This window comes from Anabrus simplex, chromosome 1, assembly GCF_040414725.1.
Source record: "Anabrus simplex isolate iqAnaSimp1 chromosome 1, ASM4041472v1, whole genome shotgun sequence".
Classification (NCBI taxonomy): domain Eukaryota; kingdom Metazoa; phylum Arthropoda; class Insecta; order Orthoptera; family Tettigoniidae; genus Anabrus; species Anabrus simplex.
This window is the reverse complement of record NC_090265.1, coordinates 1,558,929,019-1,558,943,876: the sequence shown is the minus strand read 5'-3', so window position 1 is coordinate 1,558,943,876 and position 14,858 is coordinate 1,558,929,019. Positions and strand designations below refer to the sequence as shown.

Sequence of the window (14,858 nt, the reverse complement as noted above, 5' to 3'; positions counted from 1 at the left end):
GGATGGAGCCCTCAACCCCGATACGGCGCATCCCAATGGCTGATAGGGGAAGCTCCTGTAGGTATGAAGGACAAGTGTTAATAAGGCTTAGCCAAATAGCCACCCGCGGATCAACTGAGTTGACAAGAAAATGGTCAAAGGCTTCAACGGTAGAATAGGACATATCCCAATGGAAGAGAGGGTGGAAGAACCGACCCAAATCCACCGTTCATCTGACTTGCAGCAAGCGGAAAACTGGTCAGCGCCTGTCTCCAATGGAGCGGTTGAAATTCACATCACCTGGCTGTAGGTTATAAAAAGCAAAAATCTACTACGAAGAGTTCTAAAATTGTGCTTAGGAAAATGCCACTGCCTGGAGTACGTCAGGGTATCTCTGGAGTCACCGCTGGGGGTGGCAGCATGCGAGCCGGGGGTGTTATTGTTCAACTTACGAACTAGCGGATTGATTTGGACTGTGACCGAGCAAATGGGATCTGTGGCCGTAAGCGTCGAGGTTAGGGCTGTGAAGCGGCTGTCAGGCCTCTAGCATTCCGTACGACGACAGCAGCGTATTCTAGAATTCTTGATGACAGGTCGATGAGGAAGATAATGCCCACAGATTCCAGCCTGATCACCCGGAATTTCTTCTATTATCCCTTCATCAAGCCAGCCTTGAAAACCTTTATCATATTCTTCTAAGAGTCCGTTGCTGTCAAGCTTTCTCTTTGTAATTTCTAGCCGCTTTTCTCCTGTCTCGTATGATGGACCTAAGGGCAGATGATCTTTCAGCCATGGAAGTCGAACTTCGTACCTACCATCTTCTTTTATCTGTACGGTTTCCAGGAAATCTAGCCTTGCTTCTTCTTCCAGTTGACATTTCTTCTTTTCAGAGATAGGATCTTCTATCTCCAAAACGTCCAGTTTCCACAGGTCACTCACTTGCTCTATATTCAGCAGAATAGGTGTCGCTTCCCTCTCATCACAACCTGAGCGCTGATTTCTGCCGAATACCGTCCGCCCTAATGTAGTCAACATTGCTGTCAAATCTCCCACTATTCTACGCTCATTCAAGAGAATTGACTCTAGGAAATCTGGTCCGATAAGGATCTCTATTTCTTTATCTCTCTCCACATCTAGGTGTGACAGTCTCAGTTGCATCACGTGTTCTGCTGCAAGCGGATGAACATGACTGCAAATAACAGGCTGGCTAAGAGCAGTCAGTCTCAACTGATTAGAATGATCAAGATTCTGAAGAACAAGTTCAAATACACGATGTTCTACAGGAGACACAATAATACCACCAAACACAGCATGGCTCATAGTCACTTTTCTAATCTCCTGAAGACCTAATCTCTCTGCCAGTTCTTCCTTCACGAAAGAAAGTTGCGAACCAGAAGTAGATAAAGTCAGGGATTCGGCCGCCTCCGCCTCCGCAGGCTCCCAGGAGCCTCCTCCTTCGCCTCCGCACGGGGGCCTTCCCAGGGGCCCGCACCTCCGCCCGTCGACAACAACGCATCGCTAACCTCACTGCTGCCATCTTGACGGGCCTAAACCTCAGTGCTGCCAACATAACCTAACTAGCAGAAGATTTGAATTGGTAAACAAAGCCACGTGCTTTTAGACGGCTGTCCTCGACAACAACGCATCGCTAACCTCACTACTGCCATCTTGACGGGCCTAAACCTCAGTGCTGCTAACTAAACCTTACTAGCGCGAGATTTGAATAGGTAAACAAAGCCACGTGATTTTTTGACAGCCACGTGCTTTTTAACAGCTGTCATCGACAACAACGCATCGATAACCTCACTGCTGCTATCTTGACGGGCCTAAACCTTAGTGGTACCAACTTAACCTCACTAGCAGAAGATTTGAATTGGTAAACAAAGCCACATGCTTTTTGACAGCTGTCATCCGCCATCTTTCATCAAGAGAGCACCGTGCTGCACTCTTTACGGCACTGCTGGTAATTTGAAAAAATTCCGTCAGCTGTCATCCACCATCTTGCATTGCAAACCCCAGTGCTGCACTCTTCAGCTACTTACCTTTGAGAAGGACAATTTATAAAAACATTATATTTGACAGCAGCCATCTTTAATCAACAGAGCACAGTGCTGCCCTCTTTAGCTACATACCTTTGAAATGTGGTGGCGGATAATTTGAAAAATGCTTTTTGACAGCAACCATCTTTAATCAACGGAGCATCGTGCTGCACACTTTAGCTACTTACCTTTGAAATGTGGTGGCAGAAAATTCCACGTGCTCTTGTTTGAAAACAAATACAGGTGCTTTGTTTTGACAGATATCATCCGCCATCTTTAATCAAGAGAGCACCGTGCTGCACTCTTTGGCTACTTACCTTTGAAATGTGGTGACGGTAAATTCCATGTGCTTTTGTTTGGAAACAAATCCACGTGTTTTTTGACAGCTGTTATCCGCCATTTTTGAATCAACAGAGCATCGTGCTGCCCTCTTTAGCTACTTACCTTTGAGGCGAGCAATTTAAAAAAATTATATTTGACAAGCTGCCAGCTTTAACCTACAGAGCACCGTGCTGCTATCTTTATCGTAGTAGTGGGCAGTTTCTACGTAACAGCTGTCATCCACCATCTTGCATCGCTAACCTTAGTGCTGCCCTCTTTAGCTACTTACCTTTGAGGCGGACAATTTGAAACATACTATTTGACAGCAGCCATCTTTAATCAAGAGAGCACCGTGCTGCCCTCTTTAGCTACATACCTTTGAAATGTGGTGGCGGACAATTTGAAAAATTCTATTTGACAGGCTATCATCTTTAATCAACAAAGCATCGTGCTGCACTGTTTAGGTACATACATTTAACATTTGGTGGTGGATAATTTGAAAAATTCCGTCAGCTGTTATCCGCCATCTTGCATCGCTTAACTCAGTGCTGCTATCATTACGGTACTAAACCTTATCGTTGTGGTGGTGGGAAATTTAAAATCTACATGTTTTTTGACAGTTGTCATCCGCCATCTTTAATCATGAGAGCACCGTGCTGCTATCTTGCGGGTAATTCCGTCCGCTGTCATCCGCCGTCTTTAATCAACAAAGCATCGTGCTGCTATCTTTAGCTACATACATTTAACATGTGGTGGCGGATAATATGAAAAAACTTCCGTTAGCTATCATCCGCCATCTTTAATCAACAGAGCATCGTGCTGTTAGCTTTAGCTACATACATTTAACATGTGGTGGCGCAAATTTGAAATTATATCCAGATGCCATCTTTAATCAACAGAGCACCGTGCTGCTATCCTTTTGAATTGTGGTGACGGATAATTTGAAATTCCGTTAGCTATCATCAACTTTAATGCATTTGCGAACCTAACCTCTCATCTACCATCTTGAAGGAGACCATACAACAAGATGCCCCTCCCGACGCTAATTACTACTCAGAGGTTACTACACAAGATGGCGGTGGCTGTTATGGCTACCTCCTCTACCACCTCCTCCTCCTCCCATACCTCCTGCTCTGTCAAGGCATAGCTTTATCGAACACGCATCGCGAAGGCAAGAGTGTGCAGCGATAACATTATTGTGCATGTTTAGACTTGCGGATTACAAAAGAAACATAAGAAGACTAAAATCGATGTTGTTAACTTCAACACGTGATTAGAACATTGATTGATGTGTTCAGATCACTAACTAGAACCAAACACGGTACAACATGTGTTTAGAACATGCCAGGGGATACCTTTGTTCTAAGAAGATCATATTGAAACATAACAAGACTAGAATCGATCGATGTTGTTAACTCCAACATGTGATTAGAACATTGATTGATGTGTTCAGATCACTAAACAAGTGATCAAGACTACAAGCGAACACTGTACAACATGTGTTTAGAACATGTCAGGGGATACCTTTGTTATAAGAAGATCAGATTGAAACATAACAAGACTAGAATCGATGCTGTTAACTTTATCATGTGATCAGAACATTGACTGATGTGTTCAGATCACTAACTAGAATCGAACACGGTACTCGATACAACGTGTGTTTAGAACATGCCAGGGATACCTTTGTTCTAAGAAAATCAGATTGAAACATAACAAGACTAGAATCGAACACTGCACTCGATACAACATGTGATTAGAACATTAAATCAGACTGAAGCATAACAAGACTAGAATCGAACACTGCACTCGATGTTGTTAACCCCAACATGTGATCCGAACATTAACTGATGTGTTCAAAACACTAAATAAGTGATCAAGACTAGAATCGAACAGTGTACAACATGTGTTTAGAACATGTCAGGGGATACCTTTGTTCTAAGAAGATCAGATTGAAACATAGCAAGAATAGAATCGAACACTCTACTCGATACAACATATGATCAGAACATCGATTGATGTGTTTACAACATGTCTGGGGTATACTTTGTTCTAAGAGAAAAAATAATAAGACTACAGTTCTGAACAGCTTGCGTAAGATAGCGATTGTTATAACCTCCTTTTCCTCTTCCTGCTCTCTCAAGGCATAGCTTTATCGAACATACAACGCGATCTTATGCATATCACGTAGCTAACTCGCTCAGTAAACGATATATAACAGTGATTTTACCTAGTGCGAAAATAAAAAAGCATACTGTGGAGCTAACTCGCTCAGTAAACGATATAGCAACGCTTCAATGATTTGCCTGTACGAAAATAAAAAACACACTATGCACATATCGCGTAGTTACCTCGCTCGGTAAACGATATAGCAACACTTCAAAATGATTTGCCTAGTACGAAAATAAAAAACCCATACTGTGTATCTAACTCGCTGAGTAAACAATATAGCAACACTTCAAATGATTTGCCTAGTGCGAAAATCAAAAACACACTGTGCACATACTGCGTAGCTAACTCGCTCAGTAAACGATATAGCAACACTTCAAATGATTTGCCTTGCCTAGTACGAAAATAAAAAACACACAGTGCACATATCGCGTAGCTAAATTGCTCAGTAAACGATATAGCAACACTTCAATGACTTGCCTAGTGCGTTAATCGTAAAACCATACTGCGTAGCTAACTCGCTCAGTAAACGATATAGCAACCCTTCAAATGGTTTGCCTTGTCTTGTGCGAGAATCAAAAACCATACTGCGTAGCTAACTCGCTTAGTAAACAATATAACAACACTTCAATGATTTGCCTAATGCGAAAATCAAAAACACACTGTGCACATACTGCGTAGCTAACTCGCTCAGTAAACGATATAGCAACAATTCAAATGATTTGCCTTGCCTAGTACGAAAATTAAAAAACACTATGCACATATCGCGTAGCTAACTCGCTCAGTAAACGATATAACTTCAAATGATTTGCCTTGCCTAGTACGGAATTAAAAACACTGTGCACATATCGCGTAGCTAACTCGCTCAGTAAACGATATAATTTCAATGATTTGCCTAGTGCGAAAATCAGAAAACCATACTGCGTAGCTAACTCGCTCACCGCACTGCTAAGACGCTCAGTAATTGCAAATACACTGATATATGTCATGATAAAATCAAAAAAGCACACTGCGTAGCCAACTCGCTCGGTCACTCGCTTAGTAATTGCAACACGACTAGAACACTGATACACGTTACTGTTTTTTTCGAAACACACACACGGACAAGAATGTTGCGAGATACTACATACTTACATGTTTAAAAATAGGGGGATTAAAAATCATAAATTATATGTACGCATGTTATCTCCTCCAAGTTTTAAGACGAAATAGACTTTGCTATCTGTGTTGTGATTAACGCTCCTACCTTAACTCCGCCACCTATTTGTTTACTTTAAACTTGATTGTTTAGATAGGATACTTGGTGTAAGAAAAGAGTACAGAAATGTTCTCACCTGAAGAAAGAAAGAAAGAAAGAAAGAAAGAAAGAAAGAAAGAAAGACTGCACAAGTAGAGGCCCCAAAAGGATTACTTACGTCTGGTAAACCTTCACATGAGTCAACTTTTCGGACAGCACATGAACATGCAAAACGTTAACACATTAACTTGGTGGAGGGGAGGGGGCTCTGTGCAAGACTATTCCTTTACGGGTGCATGTACAAATTTATTAGTCACCAATGTAGGATCCTCTTCGAAGTAGTATATATTTGTTTACTAATATCAATGACGATTTATTATTTAGAGTTCCTGCACTGATTTCTCTTAAAACATGCCAAAGTGAAACTTCATTACAATAAGTGAAATGCTAATTATTATAACAGAGAAACCAATAAACAAGATAACGAAGGTATTCGGAAACTTCCTTTGAGTAGGCGGTGATCGTTTCTCGGTGTATTCAGTAGAGGTGTTGTGGGAAGCCCTTAGTGGCGAATGTTCCATGGGTTGAAAATCTGCAAACAAAGAAATATATAATTATTAACATATACAGTATATAACATATTTCTGTTCCATACTGGCCACTTCACAGTGGGTAGGGGCGGGCATATTCATTCTGTGAAGAGGCCCATAGCTAGGATTTATTTTCGGAGGGGATCCGAAATAGGGTATTATTCGAAGAGTTATAAATTCAGCAACCGCTGCCTAAGTTTTATAAAATTATAATAGGTTTGAAACAGTCCAAATCTTATGTGGAATATCTTGTAGAGGAGAGATGTGTTCATTGCGACAGCCATTGACTCACCCGCCAGAAACCTGAATTAGGTACATTTAATTTTATAACCTAATGTAATTTAGCACGCGCCGTTCTCTATTTCTTAAGCACGCAGTAGCATCTCGATTGGCTGAGATACAAACGGACATGACGTCATTCCCAGCTATACAGTCAAATTAATTCCGTTACCAACAAGCGCACAATAACAGCACAACTAAATGCAGCTGTATCAAAATAATTCGAAATTCTTTCATCGAACAGTGTTCAAACTGTCAAGAAGGCTTTGTGTGAATAGCCTAGATACATTCTGTTACATATGTGGAATATTATGAGTACAAGACGCCGACAAGTAACAGAATATGTTCGGAAATCATATTTTGGTTATTTTGGCTTGAAGATCAGGATAAGTCATTCGCTCCACACATTGTGTGTCATACATCTGTCAACTAATTAAGGAAGTGACCATTTTCTGAATCAGCTGTCCTTCCAATTGCCATTTGTTGTTCATGCTTCCTGTCGTTCGCATTAACTTACCCAATTTACATTTGGTAAATTGAGATCTCACATTCTTCTCTCTAGTTGGTTCCATCAGTATCTGAATCAGCAGTCCTTCCCATATTATTTGCCATTTGTTGGACTTGCTTCCTGTCATTCGCATTACCTTCCAAATTGACATTTAGTAAATTGAGATCTCCCGCTTCAATCACATTCCTTTCCATGTCATTTCCCACATAGCTAATTATCTTTTCATTTTTTCTGTATCAGCATCAGCGCTACCCTATCCCGGTCTGTACACTCCAAAGATATCAAGTTACCTATTATCTTTAGAAATGAGCCTTACACGTAGAATTTCATGTTTGTCATCTTTAACTTTTTCGTAGCTTACAAATTATCCCTTCACCAGAATGAATACTCCCTCTCCTACCAATCCTATCCTATCTCTGCGATACACACTCCAGTCCCGTGAGAATATTTCCACATCCATTATATCATTGATCAACCATGATTCAACACCTATTACAATGCCTGTAAGTATATATATTAAATTAATTATATTCCTTTCTTTACAATACTTCTACAGTTCAACGCTAACATTTTTATGTCATCCCTACTTGAATTCCTGATTCATGTAACCTTATCACCGTTCCCTTAACCACCTCGTTTCCCTGAATGTACCTCCCTATAACCCTTCTAAATAAATTTCCTAACTTATACGTACCACTCTGGTTTAAGTGAAGGCCACGTGAGCGCAGATCTCTATCTCCTACATACCCATTAGGATCTAAATATCTCACTCCCAGTTTCACACATACCCACTCCATAGTCTCATTTAAATCCCCAACCACCTATTAGTCAGTATCCCTCTATTGATAATAATATCCGCTTCCTTAATCTTCACTCGTGCTGCATTTACCAGATCCCACAATCCCCAACTACGTTGGTATTATACCTGCTTGCTTTACGTTGTTGGTACCAACGTGAAATCTACCATCTCCTTCTCTTCCTACTTCTCTTCTACTTTTCTCAACATATGCCTCAACGTAATTCCTGGATAACACTCTACCCTGGTTCCCTATCCTCCACACACTTTCCCCACATGTCTAATAATGGAATACCCCTTGACCAAAGGCTCAACACTAACCATCCTCATTTGATTCCCTCCCCTCCTGGTCAGGCCTATCTTTCCTGACAGCTGCAGAAGCTACTTCCTTCTCTCTTTTCTCCCTGCCATGACCCAGCTCCACTTGTCTTTTTCTATCCTCTACTCCATATTTCCCTTTTCTACCCTTTTCCTTCCTCCTACATTCACACACTTCTTAGCAAGAGTTTCATTTTCCTCATTTTCCATCTGTTGTTCTACCTGCAGTAACTCGTACCGATTTCTCACAGACACCTGTCTTCTACAATTCCCAACTTTCCTTTCCATCCCTCTTTTACACTCCCTGTATTCTGTACATTGTTTGAGGGAGGTATACCTTTCTTCCTGACTTCTGAGATAATACTAATTATCTTCCTCAAACTCTCCAACTCCTCCCTCATACTCCTTAATGCCTGGCCACACCCACCGTTCCTACACTTGCACTCCTTAGCCATTCTTTACGGAAAATGAAAAGAAAAGAACATATAAAATGACGTATTCTGTGCAAAAAAGAAGGAAAAGAAATATTGTCTGGGGTAGTACACAAGGATCACAGACAATAAGGTAATTAATATACTGCTACACTACAATACTACTTACTGTCCGCACACTTTATCTTGATGCATTTGTGTACGGGGTGAGGAGTAAGGAGCGAGCTGTCCCGGTATCGATAGTGCTGCCTGGTGCTGCCAACTGAATGAAAATGAAATCTGAATTGAATCGAGAATATGATCGATCGATATGAAATTTCTAAACCGTTATCATCTTAAGCCAACAACTATGTCACATACACATTATATAACATTATAAAACATATCTCTCGATGCGACTCTTGTTCCTAGCATTAATTCTATACTTTGACTTTGATGTGTAAACAACAACAGTACCAGTACGTAAAGTTTACGCTAGATGTCGCACAACGATGCTTAAGCGATTCATAGTTTTGTGTTTCAAAGGTTGCCAGTATGAATCTCGAAGATCGCCGAGGTCGACCGATTCAGCACTAGGATGTAAATGCACCAAGATAAAGTGTGCGGATAGTACTCGACATTGAACTTTGCATGCTGAAGCAGCATACTACGTGACCGTGACGTCACGACCACGTGCTCTTGTTTGGTAAACATAGCCACGTGCTTTTTTGACAGCTGTCTTCTTGACGAACCCTAACCTCACTTTGAAGGACAATAGAGCGTCGCTAACCTCACTGCTGCCATCTTTACGGCGGTAAACCTCAAGGCTGCCACCTTATGCATGTTATAGCGCGGAATTTAAAATCCAACAGCAGAACGTCGCTAACCTCACTCTTGCCATCTTGATGGGCTTAAACCTTACTGTTGCTACCTTGGTTATACGCTTTTGTGTTAGTTTACTGTTAATCGCTAAGCTGTTCGCATCATCGAAGTAGAGAGTAACAAATGTCGAGTAGATTTAAATACGAATCTGTTAGCAGAAGATAAAAGTCCGTCATGGAAAAACCTATGTCTAGGTATATTTGCGAAGAGTGTAGAAAAGCATTTTCCCGAAGCTATCACAGGAGACGTCATGAGATATCATGTAGGACAATTTTTTAATGCAAACATTGTAGAAGAGAGTTCAAGAACGCATACAACGCTCAACGTCATGAAGCCGCGTGTAATGTAGCTTCATCGGGAACAAAATACAAAGAGCTCAACCATATTCCAGCGAACACTGATTTATGTTTGAAAAGTACACCTCTGTGAGAGATTTTTAATTCTCCCTTGTTGTCTAGGCCTGCTGCAAGTTCTGTTACTAAGCACAAACTTCAAGATAAAGAGAGGCAAGATCATGATTATGATAATAAGGATGATGATGTTGATCAAAACAGTAGTAAAGGGTAAGTAGAAGAAGAAGAAAATCTTAATGTTTCATTGCCATTACAGCTTGATGATTTTACTTCATTTCCTAAGCCTACTACACGTTCTGTCACAGTGCAAACATCTCAAGAAGAGATGCAAGGTAAAGAAGAAGGAAATTTTAACGCTTCATCGCTATCGAAACAAGTTAAGTTTGTACTTAGAAACGCTACTGCTGAAGCACGTATTACATCAAAACAAGTTCCTGCACATCAACTGTCTGCATATAGATTCAAAGTTCACAACAAGCCTCTGTTACCCTATGTAGATATAAGCTACTGTAAACACCCCAACGTACTAGTAAAACGTTTACAACTGCTAAGAGCCTATCATGATGCTGGTTACACACAGTACAAAGAAGATATTTTTGAAATAGAGTATGAATTACGTCGTGTAGGTATTATTAAGTAAGCGCTTACCCTCACCTAAGTCATCCATCTGTAGTATATAGTCGATCGAGTAGCTATATTCGTATAGATTATTTCCCAACATTCTCCCTTCCTTAGGGTGTTAACTCCGCCTCTAGTTGTAGAGCCGGTCTCAAGCCCTGATAAAGAGAGGAGAGGCACACTAGCCCTCTAGCCCATTAGCCCTTTAGCCCATTAGCCCTTTAGCCCATTAGCCCTTTAGCCCTTTAGCCCATTAGCCCTTTAGCTTATTAGCCCTACAAGGAATGTGCGGTCATCTAATCTTCTTAGAACAAAGGTATCCCCTGACATGTTCTAAACACATGTTGTATCGAGTACAGTGTTCGGTTCTACTTATTTAGTGTTCTAAACACCTCAATCAATGTTCCGATCACATGATAAAGTTAACGGCATAGAGTGCAGTGTTCGATTCTAGTCTTGTTATGTTTCTTTAGTGATTTGCAAGTCTAAACATGCAGAATGACGTCATCACTGCAGCACGTGCTTACTCTAGCTATCCCGATGCAGGTTTAAACTTGTTCGATAGAGCTGTGCCTTGACATAAGAGGAGGCCTTAACAGCTTATGTATAGCCGCTATTGTTTAAAGATAGCTGCTGTTAAGAAAAAGCACGTATAATTTTTCAAATTACCCGCCACCACATTTCAAAGGTATGAGGTTTAGTGCTGTAAAGATACCTGCGCGATGCAAACCTACCTTTCTTCATCAGAGCAGCCACCATCTTGTGTGAGCACCTCTAGACCGTATCATAAGGAGCTGTGTATAGTCACCGTCTTGTCGCTGCTACCTTGCGCAAGCACCCCTAGGGAGTCTCATAAGAGCAGCAGCCATCTTGTGCAAGCGCTCTTAAGCTGCCTCATAAGAAGCTATGTACAGGCCCCATCTTGTAGAATTAGATAGCTGCCAATGCCAAAGGGCCTAAGTAGGGATCGAACCGTCGATCTCATCATTAGACTATGTTTTTTTCTTGTTCCTGATACTGCAAACCTAGGTATCAGGTTTTGCTCTACGATGCACCGTTTTCGAGATATTTAACATTTTGCATTTAAGCCCCAAATTTAATTAATCGAACCTGCACGGCACGTTATACTCTCTACCATAGCTAAACCTGATCATGTTACGAAGACTTGCTTCAATACAAGCTAAAACAGAGCGAATGCCAAAGGGCCTAAGTAGGAACCGAACCGTTAATCTCATCATTAGACTATGTTTTTCTTGTTCCTCGTACTGCGAACCGAGGTACTGGGCAGAAATATTTTTGTCCGTTTTGCTCTACGATGCACCGCTTTCGAGATATTTAACATTTTGCATTTAAGCCCCAAATTTAATGAATCGAACTAGCACGGCACGTTAGCCTCTAAGCTAGCTTTCTTCATAAGAGCAGCAGCCATCTTGCGCAAGCACCCTTAAGGGTCTCATAAGGAGACGTGTATAGCCGCCATCTTGTGTCCGCCATCTTGCGCAAGCATCCTTAGGGCGTCTCTAGCCATCTTGTGCAAGGACCCTTAAGCCGCCTCATAAGAGCAACCGCCATCTTGCGCAAGCATCCCTAGGGAATCTCATAAGGAGCCATGTATAACCGCCATCTTGCGCAAGCATCCCAAGGGAGTCTCATAAGAACCTATGTATAGCGGCCATCTTGCATAAGCACCTTTAAGGAGTCATGTATAGCCACCATCTTGTGCAATTAGCGTCGAGAGATGGCTGCTGTAGAATTTTTCTTTTTTAAATTATCCGCCACCATATTTCAACTAAAGAGTGTAGCACTGAGGTTTGCGATATAAGATGGCGGATGACAGCTGACAAAAAAGCGCGTGAGTTTGTTTACTAAACAGGAGCACGTGGAATTTTTCAATTTGCCGCCACCACATTTCAAAGGTATCTAGCTGAAGATGGCAGCACGGTGCACTCTTGATTAAACATGGCGGATGACAGCTAACAGAACTTTTCAAATTGCCCGCTCCTACATGTCATAAAGAGGGCAGCACGGTGTTCTGTGGATTAAACATGGCGGATAACAGCTGACGAAATTGTCCGCATGATAGCAGCACAGTGCTCTGTTGATTAAAGATGGTGGATGACAGCTGTCAAAAAAGCACGTGGCTTTGTTTCCAAACAAGAGCACATAGAATTTTTCAAATTGCCGCCACCACATTTCAAAGGTATCTAGCTAAAGAGTGCAGCACTGTGCTCTGTTGATTAAAGATGGCGGATGACGGCTGTCAAAAAAGCGCGTGAGTTTGTTTTCAAACAAGAGCATGTAGAATTTGCCGCCACCACATAGAGGGCAGCACGGTGCTCAAAGATGGCTGCTGTCATGTGGAATTGCCTGCCACCACATTTCAAAGGTATCTAGCTAAAGAGGGCAGCACGGTGCTCTCTAGATTAAAGATGGCTGCTGTCAAAAAGCATTTTTCAAATTATCCGCCACCACATTTCAAAGGTAAGTAGCTAAAGAGAGCACCACTGTGCTCTATAGATTAAAGATGGCGGATGACAGCTGTCAAAAAAGCACGTGGATTTGTTTATCTCACGCTAGTGAGGTTAAGTTGGTAGCACTAAGGTTTAGGCCCGCCAAGATGGCAGCACTGCCGATGACAGGTGACGAATTTACATCTACTACGATAAAGAGGGCAGCACAGTGCTCTGTGGTTTAAAGATGGCGGATGACAGCTGTCAAAAAAGCACGTGGCTGTCAAAAAGCACGTGGCTTTGTTTACCACACGCTAGTTAGGTTAAGTTGGTAGCACTAAGGTTTAGGCCCGCCAAGGTGGCAGCACTGCCGATGACAGGTGACGAATTTACATCTACTACGATAAAGAGGGCAGCACAGTGCTGTGTGGTTTAAAGATGGCGGATGACAGCTGTCAAAAAAGCACGTGGCTGTCAAAAAGCACGTGGATTTGTTTACCACGCGCTAGTTAGGTTAAGCTGGTACTACTGAGGTTTAGGCCCGTCAAGATGGCAGTACTGAGGTTAGCGATGCGTTGTTGTCTGTCAAAAAGCACGTGGCTGTCAAAAAACACGTGGCTTTGTTTACCTCGCGCTAGTTAGGTTAAGTTGGCACTACTGAGGTTTAGGCCCGTCAAGATGGCAGTACTGAGGTTAGCGATGCGTTGTTGTCGATGACAGCTGTCAAAAAGCACGTGGCTTTGTTTACAAATTCAAATTTCCCGCGGGTGGTGGAGGAGGCCTCTGGGAGGCCTCTGGCTGTGGTGGTGGTGGAGGAGGCATCTGGGAGGCCTCTGGCTGTGGTGGTGGTGAAGGTGGCCTCTGGGAGCCCGGTGGCGGTGGCGGCGGCCGAACTCTCCCATTATACTACTTATTTATTTATTTATTTATTTACTACGACAGTATTCCTACCTTTATGTAAAAAATTAGAAGATATTTAAACCTGAACATATAACTATCAATAATCTCGACAACCAAAACTATTGTCACCACCAGCATCTCTATGAGTTCTAAGTTGAGAAGGCTAGGAATTTTAATAAAATGTTTAGTCTTCCTCTACCACTTTGCCCACTCCCTGGTGCGGTCTGGGTCACACATGTGGTGGTGCTAAAATAAATCCCTTGCCTGTCATAAAAAAACGACTAAAAGGGGCCGCAGGGGCTCTCAACTTGGGAGAGTTGGTGGCAACCACGGGGCCTTACCTGAGCCTGGAATTGCTTCCACTTATGCCAGTCTCCTCACTTTAATCTTTCATATCCGACCTCCCTTGGTCAACTATTGTTCTCTTCCGACCCCGACGGCATTAGGTTTACGAGGCCTTGGGAGTCCTTGATTTTTACGCCCTTCGTGGACCTTCCCTTTATTTTACCGATACCTTCAATTTTCGAAGGCATCTTCGTTTGTCATCACTGATTTAGGTATGTTAATAGCGTTAATGGAGGATGGTTAAGCAGTTACCTTTTCTAAAAAACAATAAACAATAAACACTATTATTATTATTATTATTATTATTATTATTATTATTATTATTATTATTATTATCATTATTATTATTATTATTATTATTATTATTATTATTATTATTATTATTATTATTATTATTATTATTATTATTATCCTGCAAGTAACATAAAAATAAGCTCACTGGACAAAAATTACTCACCCTGGTGCGCACGCACAGATGATCGTTAAGCCTGTACAGATGGCGCAGCGAACGATTCCCGTGCTCGACCGCACGCGCACTGCCTTTACGTGAGCATAAGGCAGATGCTATCAGTGAGATGTTGATGCTTCAAGCGGACGGTGTACGTCAGCATAGGTAGATGTAGGTCTAAGGATGTGACAGAAAGAAGGGCAATCTTGTTTGGCCGTG

General features: G+C 41.8%; 1 long non-coding RNA gene across 1 annotated transcript in view; it reads right to left on the bottom strand.

The window, feature by feature from the left end:
• Positions 1 to 6,035: 6,035 nt before the first annotated feature.
• The window catches only part of LOC136880581 (uncharacterized), a 64,781-nt gene continuing 55,958 nt past the window's right edge, over positions 6,036 to 14,858 (bottom strand). The window contains exon 3 of the long non-coding RNA XR_010860950.2: positions 6,036 to 6,334. This is a non-coding gene — a long non-coding RNA (uncharacterized lncRNA). The remainder of the gene's footprint in view (positions 6,335 to 14,858) is intronic.